The following is a 13,486-nucleotide window of genomic DNA, read 5'->3' as shown; positions in this document are numbered from 1 at the left end:
GCCCCTGCTCCACGCCCTGGGACCAGTTTCCCCTGTCGGGAGCATCTTCTCCAAGCTGCTACCCAGGATGGGCTAAGAGGATGGGACCGTGCTGGGCAGGCTGAGCTAGTCTCACTCCCCAGAAGGTAGCCGCTGCTTCCATCAGGGAATCAAGATAAGGCCTCGGGACCCAGAAGCAGAAGAGGAAAATTGGAAGATCCAGAGCCACCTCAACAAAACAGCCAGCACGTGGCTGGTGGTGCAGGTGCAGGCCTGCCCACGCATCTGCCACACCTTAGCTCCAACCCCCGCCACTGAGCCCCTTCCATGCTTCTAGCCTGAGGACAACGTGCTTTTATGAGAAGAACCTGCATAATGAACCCTCCCCCCTCCATCAGCACAAGGTCACACCTCATTTCCATTTTCATCTGAATTGAGCAAAATGAGCTAAGCAGAGATGGGCAGACCCATTCTACAGATGTGGCATCTCTGGTCAGAGAGGTGTTGGACCCAGGGAATTCAGCCAGGATTTGAATCCAGGTTTGTCTGACTCCCAAGATCCTCGTATTCCCTCACCCAGGTGGCCGACTCAACATTCCGTGGGTGTGTACGGTGTTCACAGCACTCACTCGGCGGCTCACTGAGCCCTCGGGCAGTTCTAGGAGGAAGTCCCGGGCTCATGGCCTCGGCCAGCGCTATCCGACTCAATAAAATGCCAGCTCCGTAGGTCATTTAAAATTTTCTCGTAGCCACATTACCAAATGAAAAGAAACAAGTGAAATTAATTTTAATAAAAAATATCTTCGGCACACTACCCAAAATATCTTTTCAACATTTAATGAACTCATTTACATTCTCTCTTTCACATTAAGTCTCAGAAATCACAAGTGTGCTTTGCCGTGCCAGCACGTCTCATCCGGTCCTGCCCTGAGCCTGAGCCCCCAGCCTCGACAGCACTTGCCCCCCCTCCGCTTCTCCGAGCCCTTTCCTGCACAAAACCCCCCCTGATCCTCCCGAGGAGCCGGTCAGGCAGACACGGCCACTCTCTTTCAGGTGCGGTTGCCAGCCTTCCAGATGGCCCCCAATGATCCTTGCCTCTGGGTATTTCATCTTTGCACGGCCCCTCCCGTATGAAAGAGGCTGCCCTCTGAGACCAGGAATTCATTGCAGAATAGCCGTGTGACCTCGGAGGCTGTCAGGAAAGTCACTGCTCTCACCTCGCTCTCTTTGGAAGCGGCCACCATGCTGTGAGGATACCCGGGCAGCCCTATGGAGAGGTCCATGTGGTGAGGAGCTGAGCCTCCTGCCAGCAGCCAGCACTAACTGCCCAGGCAGGCACGTGAGCTAACTTGGAGGTGAATTCTTTAGCCCCAGTCAAGCCTTGAGATGAATGGAGCCCCCCTACCACCTGAGAGGCCCTGAGCCAGAACCATCCAAATACCTTGAAATTACCTTTTTTTTTTTTTTTGTCTTTTTAAGGCCGCATTTGTAGCATATGGAAGTTCCTGGGCTAGGGGTCAAATCGGGGCCCTATAGCACAGCCTCTGCAACACCAGAGCTGAGCCACATCTGAGACCTACGTGGTACTCGCGGCAACTCTGGATCCTTAACATGCTGAGCGAGGCCAGGGATCAAACCCACGTCCTCACGGATGTCAGGTTCTTAACCCACTGAGCCACAATGGGAATCCTGAAATCATAATTTTTTGTTTGAAGCCCCTAAGGTTTGAAGTGATTTGGTTTGCAGCAATAGATAATTTAACACATGAGGACAGACAGGCTGAGGCACCTCAGAAGTCAGGAAGCCAAGCAAACCTACCTCGGTGTTGGAGATCCCAGCTCAGATTTGGGCCCAGGGGCCCCAGTGGAGCGCCTCCCACACCGTGGGACCCTCCCCCGCCCCTCTGTCTCCAGGGATGCTCCTCCTTCAGATACTTGTCACCAAATTGCTTGGTGACACATTCATTCTCAAGGAATTATCATCTGGCCCATCTCAGATCACAGGTCAGGCGAGGCAGAGTGACAGAGGCTGCAGCGGCGCAGGCAGGAAGGGTGCCTCTCCCTGCCCAGGCCTCCAAGTTATAAAAGAGTAACCCTTCACCCCGGCAAACTCCTGCTCTCTCTTGCCAATCTCTCTCCCGCTGATGTCTTTCCCCGGATTGCTGCCGGAAAAGCCAGGCCGCCCTCTTAAGCTCCCTCACCTGGCCCCTCCAGTTCTGATGCAGCGAGTGTAAGAAATGGCCCCATTAGAGCACAGCGCAGAAATCCCAGGGAGAGAGACACGTGTGTGTGACACGCGAAGGAGCCCCCCCCCCCCACCGACCCTCCCGTCTGTCTCCTCTGCTTGGAGGGACCCTCAGGCTCTAATCCTACAGGCTGGATGTGAACTCTCACCCCTGCCCTTCACCGTCTCCCCCAAGGGAGGGGCCGGGTGCACAGGAGTGGTTTTAAGCAGATACCTCAGTACCAGGCGGGTCCTTCCTCATTCCTATCCCTCAGCACCTCCTCCTTCTACTGCCCATGCCCCGAGGGACCAAGCGCACAGGGGTGGGGGGTACCCTGGAGACAGGCACCCTTCAGAAATCCTCTCACCTCACGAGTCTGCGCTCAGATGTCAGAGCCTGGCCAGCAGGATGGCACTATCCCAAATGCATCCGCTTATCCAGCAGGCATCCAGGGGGCCCTGGAAGTCAGTTCAGGTGCTGAGCCAGCCGTGGGGCACAGAAACAAGAGGCCCGTGTGTGTCCTCCGCCTGCTGTCTGCCCAGGTGCGCCGCAAGGGGGCTGTGCCTGGGACATGTGCACACACAGGTATGAGGCGGTAGCATTTCTTGACTTGGTTAGTCTAGTTTTGACTGAGTCAGCTGTTGAAGATTTTACTCAGCTGGTCTGTTCATTTTTTGCCATTTTGAATGGTTTTGCTCTGAGTCTGTTCTCCACACTGAAGCCAGAGTGAAATTTTCAGACCCCAAATTGGGTCTGTATCCTTCTCCCAGTGAAAACGCTCAGAAAGCTTCCCACTGCTCTTAGGATGAAGAGCAAAGTCTCTAACGAGGCCCTGAAGCCCTTCCCCCCTCCCCCACCTGCTCTCAGCTCCAACACCACCGGCCCTTGGACCTGCCCCAGGGCCTTTGCTCAGCCTTCCTTCTCCATCCTCCTTTCTAGTCTTTGCTCACGTCCTCAGGGAAGCTTCCCAACAGCCTTTCCCAGGCCCTCCTTCCATCATGGGTCTGTCATCTCAGGCACTTGCATCCTGAGCAGTTATAACAACATATCTCATCTCTATGGTTACTGACTTGCTCTGCCTCCTCCATAGCCCAAAACTCCTTGAGATGGAACTGTATCTAGTTCTGCTCACCATGGTGTTCAAAACACCCAAACCAGCCCCTGGTACATAATAACTGCTCAATAAACAGTTTTTAGATAAGTATATGAATTCTGAACTCCAGATCCTAGCATTGAAAATAAATTTCCTCAAACCCCACCCCCTGGCATTTCTCCATGTATATGTTCAACCTCAGTCTCCTCAGCCTTTAAGGGGATTATTAACTTCTTCCTGGCCAGTCGTGATGTCGAGACTCACACAGGCCAGCAGGGACCCCACAGTGGTGCTTAAAGACATGGGCTTTGGTCTCCGAAGGACCAGAGTGTGAATCCCTGTTCAGTGCCTCCTGGCGGGGCAGTGGGATGCCGCTGGTACTGCTATGACTGCATGCAACTCCTTCAGCATCTGCTCCTGAACAGGTAAGATATTCTAAGTTCTGAACCATTACTGTACCTCCTAACATCTTCATACCTTTGTGATGCGGTGATTTTGCGCTCCAGTGTACCAAGATCTAAAACAGGTGTGCTCCCTTCCAGAGAGGGTTTTCACATTTATTCTCCCTGTGGGGACTGTTATCCCATTTCTCAGATGATGACACTGAGGCTCAGGGAGGTAAACTGACTTGCCCAGGGAGATGCAACTGGGAATATCACTCACACCTCAAGTCATGCTATGAAGTGGAGCCAGTAATTTCCAACATAGGGTGGTCAGTGAGGGGTCTGCCAAGTACATGGCACAATGCCACACACACAGCGAGGACTCAACAAACAGCAGATACCACTCACTGCCCAAGGAAGAGCCCAGGAAAGCGAGATGGCAGTCCTGGGCCCACCACCCCTCTCTGGCCCTGAGCCTGGAGTGTTCAGCAAACAATGGTCATTGATATGCACTCTCTCTGTCCATCTGCCTTCACTTAAGGACCTGTCCCCGGCAGTCCTGAGCTGCAGATAAGCAGGGCTCGGGCCAACTCACCAGCGACCAGCGTGCAGGTCCTGCCCTGCAAATGGGCCCCTACGGCCCCAAGAGGCTCCTGCCAGCCTTAGCCCTCCACCAAGGAAAGGCAGCTGCTACCCGGATAAGACGAGTCTCCTCCCCGTGCCCTGGTCACTGCAGGGACAGGCGGGATCTCTGACACATCCAGGGGCCCTCAGCCCAGGGAACCCTCCTCCTCCCTTCAGAACCTTCCCCTTCTCTCGAGGTGTCTGCCGCAGACAGCGGGCCTGGGGGGCCGAGGGGTTGTGTCTTTCAGAAACTCGGGATGTGGTTTCCACACAGCAGCCCCAATCGGCACCCACAGGGCTCCTATTTGAAGGGCAGGGGTGGGAGGGTGTTTGATGGCTCAGTGTCTTTATGAGGCTGATGGATGGCTAAAACAGAGTCACAGCCTGAAATGCCTGCTCCGCGGTATACGCACTGGGTGTATACCTCCTGCCCCTCGTGGCCCGGCTGCTGCAGCCCACACACACCTCTGCCCAGAAAAGAGCAGTTCATGACTTGCTGCAGCAGGTCCCACGCAGACACACCTTCACCGCACCTTCCCTGGTCAAAATTAACCAAGAATGGCATCAGAAGGCCATCACGTTACCCACATCACGTGCTTCATCTCCCTGCGGAAGCAGCGCAGAGCGTGAGCTCGCAGCAGCTCCAGGCACAGAGACGACCCTGTCCATTTACTAACGAGCAGGACGGTCCGCGGCTTCGCAGAGCCAAGGTAAATGACTGTGTCTCCCGGGCCCTCTCCTTCCCTTCACCAGTTCTTCCCAGCTTAGAGTCGAAGTCTGCTTGCCACAAAGAGGCCCGGATGTTTATAGGAAGAACAAGGAGATAGCGTGCCTAGTGGTTAAAAGTTCTACCTAAAGTAACAAGTGTCGGCAAGGACATAGAGAGACTGAGCCCCCATATGTTACTGGGGACTGTAAAAGGGTGCACCTGCATGGAAAACAATCTGGCAGCTCTTCCCCCAAAATGTAGGCTTATCATGTGACCCAGTCGTTCCATCCCCAGGTTTATATCCAGAAGAACTGAAAGCAGGGATTCAAAGATACTTACACGTCCTGTTCCCAACAGCCCACTTCACAACAGCCAGCAGGTGGACACAACCCAGACAACCCCATCTGTCCACCGATGGATGAACGGATAAGTCCAATGTAGTCTCTCCACGTGGTGGATTATTATTCGGCCTTAAAAAGGAATGGAGAAGAAAGGGTGGGGGAAAAACTGTAATTGTAATGTATACATGTAAGGATAACCTGACCCCCTTGCTGTACAGTGGGAAAAGAAAAAAAAAAAAAAGGAATGGAATTCTGGGAGGGAGTTCCCACTGTGGTGAAGTGCATTAAAGGATCTGGCATTGCGGCACCTGCGGCTTGGATTCAGTCCCTGGCCTGGGAACTTCCCTTTGCCGCAGGTATGGCCATAAAATTTTTTTTTAAAGGAATGAAATTCTGATACATGCTACAGCATACATGAAATCTGAAAACATGCTAAGTGAAAATAGCTAGATACAAAAGGACAGGTGTTGTATGACTCCACTTACACAAGGCCCCTAGAATAGATAAATTCATGGACACAGAAAGGAGAACAGTGGTGGCCAGCGGCTGGGGGAGGGGGAACAGGGAGTTATTGTCTAATGAGTACAGAGTTTTGGCTTCGAATGATGAAAAAGTTCTGTGGCGAGTTCCCATCGTGGCTCAGCGGAAAAATATCTGACTAGTATCCATGAGGATGCAGGTTCTATCCCTGGCCTCGCTCGGTGGGTTAAGGATCTGGCGTTGCCATGAGTTGTGGTGTAGGTCACAGATGCAGCTCCAACTGGACCCCTAGCCTGGGAACCTCCATATGCTGTGGGTGCAGACCTAGAAAGACAAAAAAGAAAAGAAAAAGTTCTGGAAATGGATGGTGGCGAAGTTGCACAACGTCGTGCTCTGTTCAATGCCACTAACCTGTCCTCTTTAAAGGATTAAAATGGGAGTTCCCATTATGGCTCGGGGGGGTTAAGGACCCAAGATTGTTTCTGTGAGGATGCGGGTTCAATCCCTGGCCTCGCTCAATGCGTTAAAGATCCAGTGTTGCTACAAGCTGCCACATAGATTATAGAGGCAGCTTGGATCCCGTGCTGCCATGGTTGTGATGTAGGCCGGCAGCTATAGCTCCAATTATACCCCGGGCCTGGGAACTTCCCTATGCTATAGGTGCAGCCATGGAAAAAAAAATTAAAATGGTAAGACAAAAGAAGAAAAGTGCTGTCTAGAAGTAGACGGTTCTTTCAAGGTTCAGCTCATTGTTTACTGAACGGATGTTCTTAGGGAACCCCAGGGCAGCACGGAATAAAGGGTCTGTGTCTCCAAGGAGCTCTCCCTCGTGTGGATCCCGGGCACAGACACTTGGATCACAATCCCAGTGCAGGGCGAGCGTGAAGATGCTGCCCGGGGTAAAACTCAAGGCTCAGGGAAGGAGGAGTAGCCCTGCTCCCACATGAAGTCTCTCCCCGGGTTTGGGGGTGGGAGGCAGCAGAGGTGACAAGTCTCCCCGGCCCTACTTATGAGGGAGATGGGGGCAGCCAGAGGGGCTGGGCAGGCCTAGCGTGACTCCTCTGCCCTCGATTAAACCCTTCACCTACCCTGTCAAGGAGAGCAAGAGAGTTCTGTTAGTGGCACAAATGTTATTAATAATAAGACTCCAAAGATGAGAACAAAGAAAAACTAACTCTTACTGGGTGCTTCTTGCAGGCCAAGCGCTGTGCTAAGAGGCTGGTGTAAATGCAACCACGGTGTCCCCTTTTCAAAAGCGATTCGGCATCTCACACTCAATCGAGTGTGACACCAAACTCAGGGCCCTTCTGAGCCTGGCAACAGGTTGCATGCCCGAGAAGCTTCACCCAGAGAGTTAGGGACTGAGCCAGGATGTCTGGGCGCATGTTCCAGAAACCAACAGCTGCTTCTGTGGCCCCCTAAACACAGCCACCCTGGCCTGGCCTGCAGCCGCAGAGTGGGGCGGGGTCCTCTGAAGTGAGACAGTGACTGACGGCCTCAACAGAGCCGGGTCCCAGGCTCCAGCCCCATGTCGCTGATCGCATTAGCTCAATTCAATTGTGATTCTCTCTCGTTACCATCCTTTTCTAGGAACAAGAGGGCCAAACTGAATTAGGAGGGGGAAACAGCCCATACTTTCATTCAGGGAAGAAAAAAAAAAAATTGAACTAAAAGCAAAATTAGATTTCCCTCTGTAAGCCCTGGATGGAGGAGCGGGAGGACTGGGGCCAAGTCTTGCCTCTCCCACTTCAGCTGGCACACTACTGAGAGAGCTCATCTGTGAAATGGGAATAAAATAACTATCTTTGGAACTTTTATGAGGATGAAATTAGACAATGTGCTGGTATGTACTTCATCTTTTGGAGGAAGCTCGTAATAATGACATCCTCCTGGAGTTCCTGTCGTGGCGCAAGGGAAATGAATCTGACTAGGAACCAGGAGGCTGTGGGTTCGATCCCTGGCTTCACTCAGTGGGTTAGGGATCCGGTGTTGCCTTGAGCTATGGTGTAGGTCAAAGACTTGGCTTGGATCCCTCATTGCTGTGCCTGTGGTGTAGACCAATAGCTGCAGTGCTGATTCGGCCCCTAGCTTGGGAAACCTCCATACGCCACAGGTGCAGCCCTAGAAAGACAAAAATAAATAATAAATAAATAAATAAAATTACATCCTCCTGTTGAACTTCAGGAGTTCCTGGTGCCCTGAAGTACAGGCATAGGATTCTTGGAAGTGCCTGGAAGTGAAGTAAAGAATTGCTAAAATGAGGAGTTCCCATCGTGGCGCAGTGGTTAACGAATCCGACTAGGAACCATGAGGTTGTGGGTTCGGTCCCTGCCCTTGCTCAGTGGGTTAACGATCCGGCGTTGCCGTGAGCTGTGGTGTAGGTTGCAGATGCGGCTCGGATCCTGCGTTGCTGTGGCTCTGGCGTAGGCTGGAGGCCACAGCTCTGATTAGACCCCTAGCCTGGGAACCTCCATATGCCGCAGGAGCGGCCCAAGAAATAGCAAAAAGACAAAAAAAAAAAAAATTGCTAAAATGAGACATATATAAAAAAAAGCACAATGCAGTTATAATATTTGTTGTTGTTATTTTGGTGGGATTTCAAGCCACTGTAATACGACTATACCGAATTAGAAAGGTTTTGCTGAAATATTCAAACTTTTTAAACAAATAAGCCAGAGGACCTAGGCATGGTTTTATTCTGCTCTAGCATGAATATTTCATAAATTATATGCAATTATTAACAGCATCAACACTAGCAAATTAATTACTGTCAATTCATATTAATAAAAGTGCATTTTGTAATAAATAAAGTTAGTTTACTGCGCTCCATCAGTCTCAGAGGTATTCACATTTGTCAATTGTCCTCTACTTCAGGCTAAAACAAAAGTAATCAAATAACTAATTATTGTACTAAATGTAGCACTGCTTTCCCGTCAATGAACACTCACATTATTTATAACCCTTAGGACTAAATATTCAAATCTGTGTTGGTTGCTATGCTAAGAGGAACTTTCCAGCCCCCTCCCCTTTCACCTGCTCGCTCAGCCTTACCCTCAGCCACCTGAGGAAAAAGGCAAGGGGCCCTTGAATCCGGGGAAGATGCCTCAGCAAGGAGCAGTGATCACTGCGGTGGACAGGAACTCAAGCAAAATTGCAGAATCCGCTAGGAGCAGCCTCAATACCATTGGCCAGCTGTTTCATTTCTTGAAATCAGTGCCACATAAGCTTCATCTACTATTGCTCATTCTTTTTCTTTTTTTGGCTTTCAGGGCCACACCTGTGGCATATGGAGGTTCCCAGGCTAGGGGCTGAATTGGAGCTACAGCTGCCAGCCTACACCACAGCCACAGCAATGCAACACTGGATCCTTAACCCACTGAGAGAGGCCAGGGATGGAACCCGTATCCTCATGGTTACTAGTTGGATTTGTTTCTGCTGTACCATAACAGGAACTCCCATTGCTCACTCTTACAAATAAAAAATTCCTTCTCCTTCAATAAAGCCTCTAGAATTTTAACTTAAGATTGCAATATGGATTCTGTCTCCTTGTGTCCATTTCAAAGCCTGGGGGTTGGCTTACCAACGTGAAATCAAAACAAGAGCGCAAATTACCTACGGAGCTCATTGCAGGGTTAAATTATATGTCCTTGATTTTAATCTGATGCTCACTCACAACTGAGTGCATCAGCAGTGCCATTTTACAGGCAGAAAAACTGAGGTCAGGAAAGAAGGGTGGCCACACCTGCCCTGCTGACCTCACTTCCCCTGAGATGTCCACTGAATACCCCCAAGCTTCCCTCAAAGTAACATCAAAAGTTTGTGTGAGGTCAGGCTGGGGGTGGGGGGGAGGTTGCTTCCTTCCTAGGGAATGCTCAGGCCGGGCCGAGTAGAGGGAGAATGGCCAAATCCCATGTGGGCCAGTGGCATCTTATACCCTCCATATTTAACCACCAGTTTTAGAACATGTCAATACAGATGGCCAACAGGTACATGAAAAGATGCTCAACACCATGGCTCATTAGGAAAATGCAAGCCCAAACCACCCTTCTTCACACCTGTCAGAGTGACCATCATCAATAGGACAAGAGGTAACAGATGTTGTCAAGGCTGTGCAGAAAAGATAACGCTTGTGGACTGTTGATGGGAATATGAGTTGGGACAACCGTATGGAAAACAGCATGGAGGTTCCTCAAAACATTAAAAGTGATCCAGTAATCCCACTTGTGGGTATACACTAAAGGAAATGAGTCGCGATCTTGAAGAGATATGTGCAGTTCCAGATGCACCGCTGCGTTATTCACAATAGTCAAGATACGGCCACAACCCGAGTGACCGTGGACAAATGAACGGATCAAGACGTGGCACAAATACACAATGGAACTTTCACGGGCATTATGCTAAGTGAAATAAGTCTGACAAAGACAAACGCCACCATACCCATTTATGTGGCATCTAAAGAAGACAAAGGCATAGAACCAGAGGGTAGAGTGGTCGTTGCCAGGGTCAGGGTCTGAGGGAGATGGAGACACGCTGGTCTAAGGGGACCGACTCTTCAGTTAAGCTGAGGGGCCTAACGCACCACACAGCGATTATAGTTAACGAGCCTCTATTACACACTTGAAAGTTGCTAAGAGCACAGATCTTAAATGTCCTCACAAAAAAAGAAATGGTTATCATGTGAGGTGACGGAGGTGTTAGCTAAGGCGGCCGTGCCGTCATGTCACCCCATGTGTAATTAAGTCAACAGGTCGTTCACATTAAACTTACACAATGATGGAGTTCCCATTGGGACTCAGCGGTAACGAACCTGTCTAGTATCCATGAGGACGCAGGTTCGATCCTGGCCTCACTCAGTGGGTGAAGGATCCGGTGTTGCTGTGAGCTGTGGTGTAGGTTGCAGATGCGGCTTGGATCCCGTGGTGCTGTGGTGTAGGCTGGCAACTACAGCTCTGATTTGACCCTTAGCCCGGGAACCTCCATTTGCTGTGGGCGTGGCCCTAAAAAAACCTTATACAATGCTGTATGTCAATTATATATCAATAAAGTTGAAAATATCAAAAATAAAGCCCCATTTTCCCCCAAGGGGAAGAATTCTTTTCTAAGATTTGTATAGATATTTATAAATGCCAGAAATAATGTCAAACTAATCACAAAAAAAGGTTTCATCAGCAGTTTCTGCCTAAATGCAGGATTATCAGAATGTGACTCAGAGCCTGTATTAGATTCCTATTGCTGCTGTAACAAATTACCATGAATTTGGTGACATCAAACAACAGAAATTAACTCTCTCAGTCCTGGGGTCCAGAAGTTCAAAGTCAAGTTGTTGGCAGGGGTGCTCCCTCCAAAGCCTCCAGGGGAGGTTTGACTCGTCCTTCCAGCTTCTGGTGGCCTTCGTGTCCTTGGCTTGTGGCAGCATCACTCTAACCCCTGTCTCCATCTCCCTTCTGTGTCCAACGTCCCTCTTCTTATAAGGAAACCAGTTACACTGGATTTAGGGCCCACCCTAATCCTGTATGGCCACCTCTTACCCTGATTACCTTTTAAAGACCCTATTTCCAAACAAGGTCACATTCACAGGTTCTGGGTGGACATGAATTGTGTGGGGACTCTAACCCAGTGTACAGAGGTATCTGCCCCACAGGACACAGGTGCCGGCCTTTGCCAGGTCCCCAGGCTGGGCACAGGAGTCATACAATGAGCACAAAACACACATTCCCAGACTCCATCCTGGCAGTTCTGATGCAAGGGGTCAAGGAGGGGAATCTGAGTCTAAAAGCTCTCCACATGATTCTCATGGGGGGTGGACGGCTTTGAGAATCTCTGGGGCAGAAAAGCCAATGGTAGCAAAGGGAATGGTAACAACAGCAGTTGAAACTCGGTAAGCGCCTCCGGTGTCCACATACTGAGCTGAGGGCTCCAACTGCCCCACCCACGCTTGAACCAGTGTCACATCAGCGCACGCAGCTGGCAGGCTGCAGAGGCTCTGCAACTCGCCCCAGGCCACATGCTGCTGAGTGGGAAGCCTGCTCTGAAAGTTGGGCTTGATCATGTCACCACACACAGCCATGGACAAGCAGTGAGGACCAAATGCCACCAAAGGGAGTCACAGAGCCGAGGGAGTTCAGGGAAGGGAAATTGAGAGACAAGCCTGGTGGTGGGATGGGAATCCCAGAGGGGTTCCACTGGGTCAGTCCCTGTTCATAATGACACCTCCAAGGGAGCCACCCTGAATCAGGGAAGACGGGGACAGGAGTGACTGCCAGGGCTCAGGGTGGTGTGTGTGGCCTCAGCAGAGCATGGCTACAAAACACACACACACACACACTCACAAATCCCAAATGTAGGCTGCTTTGAAACAACCCCAATACATGATCTTTCACTAATTGAAATGAAAACCTTCCAAGGTCCTAAACACTTAGAGCTCACCTGTTAGAACCCATGCATTTTCCGGAGGGAACTGAGCCTCCAAGAGGTAGTTAGACCCAAGCCACACAGCTGGGGTGGGGAGTGGGAGAGGGCCCCCCTACCAGCACAGGCAACAAAGGCATGTCTCAGATGAGCCACAACAGGCAGGTGGGACTGGCACATACTGGGAGCTCTGCAAATATTTGTTGTGTACATGGATTAGAGGGTGCATGAAGTAATGGCAAAGGGAGTAAGAAAAAATGATGCTCGGCAGAGGAAACTGTATAAGCAGAGGAACAAGGACTGCAGCGTTCAGGGTGAGTCACAGGGCAAATGGCTGGAATGCAGCATTCATACAACTAAGCAAGCAGCAGAAGGCGAAACAGTGATAACAGCAACAACAATGACAGCAGCTCACATAACTGAGCAGGCAGGTCCCGAGCTCTAAGAACTTGACATGTGTTATCTCATTACATCCTGTGAGGTATTATTATGATGGCCATTTTACAGATGAGGAAACGGAGGCTCAGGAAAGTCAAGAAACTTGCTCAAGATAACAGTGCTTGTACCTTTTAAATCTAGGACTCATCTGTCTGACTCTGGGATCCAACTTCTGGTCCACGCTGGTATGTGGTGTTTACAGTGTTCTGTGGTCGACAGGGAGCTCCTGGCAGGTGCTGAGCTGGGCAGGGATGGGCCTGGAGCTGAGCCTACAGAGGATCCATCAGAAACAGCACGTAAACCTCCTCCGTGATCCCAAGGGGAAAAACGAAGTAAGCAACACAAATATCCTAAAACGGAATTACCCTGAAATAAAATAAAAACTCCAGATGGGAGGTTTTCATTGCAAGCTAATTACACATGTGAGAAAGACTCATCATTTCAGTGAACATGCCTCATCCCCCAAACGTGGAGAAATCCACCCACATCCAAAAAGGACAAAGGAGTCTTTGGTCACCTTCAAGAGGAAAATACTGGGACATCGGTCAGAAGCCACAGCGACACATTCCCACCAAAGAGAAACAGTGCTGAGCTGAAGCATCCTGGGTTCACCAGCATGAAATACTCGTCCTCAGGGGACACACGCTGGGCAGGAGTTTAGGAGACACCAGACAGGCCACTGGCAAGCCAGGGACTGGGCCATGAGGACCCGTGGGAACCAGCGTCATATTGGAGGTACGGAGGTGGGGCAGAGGAAGCCACAAAACACACACACACACACACACACACTCACAAATCCCAAATCTA

The 13,486-nt window shown here is 50.5% G+C and overlaps 1 long non-coding RNA gene across 4 annotated transcripts in view; it reads right to left on the bottom strand.

The window, feature by feature from the left end:
• Positions 1–13,045, bottom strand: part of LOC146397117 (uncharacterized) — a 32,063-nt gene extending 19,018 nt beyond the window's left edge. For 2 of the 4 annotated variants that reach the window (XR_014827107.1, XR_014827109.1), the window contains exons 1-2: positions 12,808–13,045; positions 5,352–5,482 (exon numbers count right to left, since the gene is read on the bottom strand). This is a non-coding gene — a long non-coding RNA (uncharacterized LOC146397117). Of the gene's footprint in view, positions 1–2,570; positions 2,768–3,144; positions 4,842–5,351; positions 5,483–12,807 lie in introns of those variants that run through there. The other 2 variants (XR_014827108.1, XR_014827106.1) reach the window with 2 other exon arrangements.
• Between the last annotated feature and the right edge of the window lie 441 nt (positions 13,046–13,486).

This window comes from Sus scrofa, chromosome 14 (assembly GCF_054392235.1).
Source record: "Sus scrofa isolate SSC_HxYL_T2T_F1_AM1 chromosome 14, Sscrofa_HxYL_maternal_Yorkshire_Landrace_v2.0, whole genome shotgun sequence".
Lineage (NCBI taxonomy): Eukaryota > Metazoa > Chordata > Mammalia > Artiodactyla > Suidae > Sus > Sus scrofa.
The sequence above is the reverse complement of the archived record's forward strand: the minus strand, read 5'-3'. Positions and strand labels throughout refer to the sequence as shown.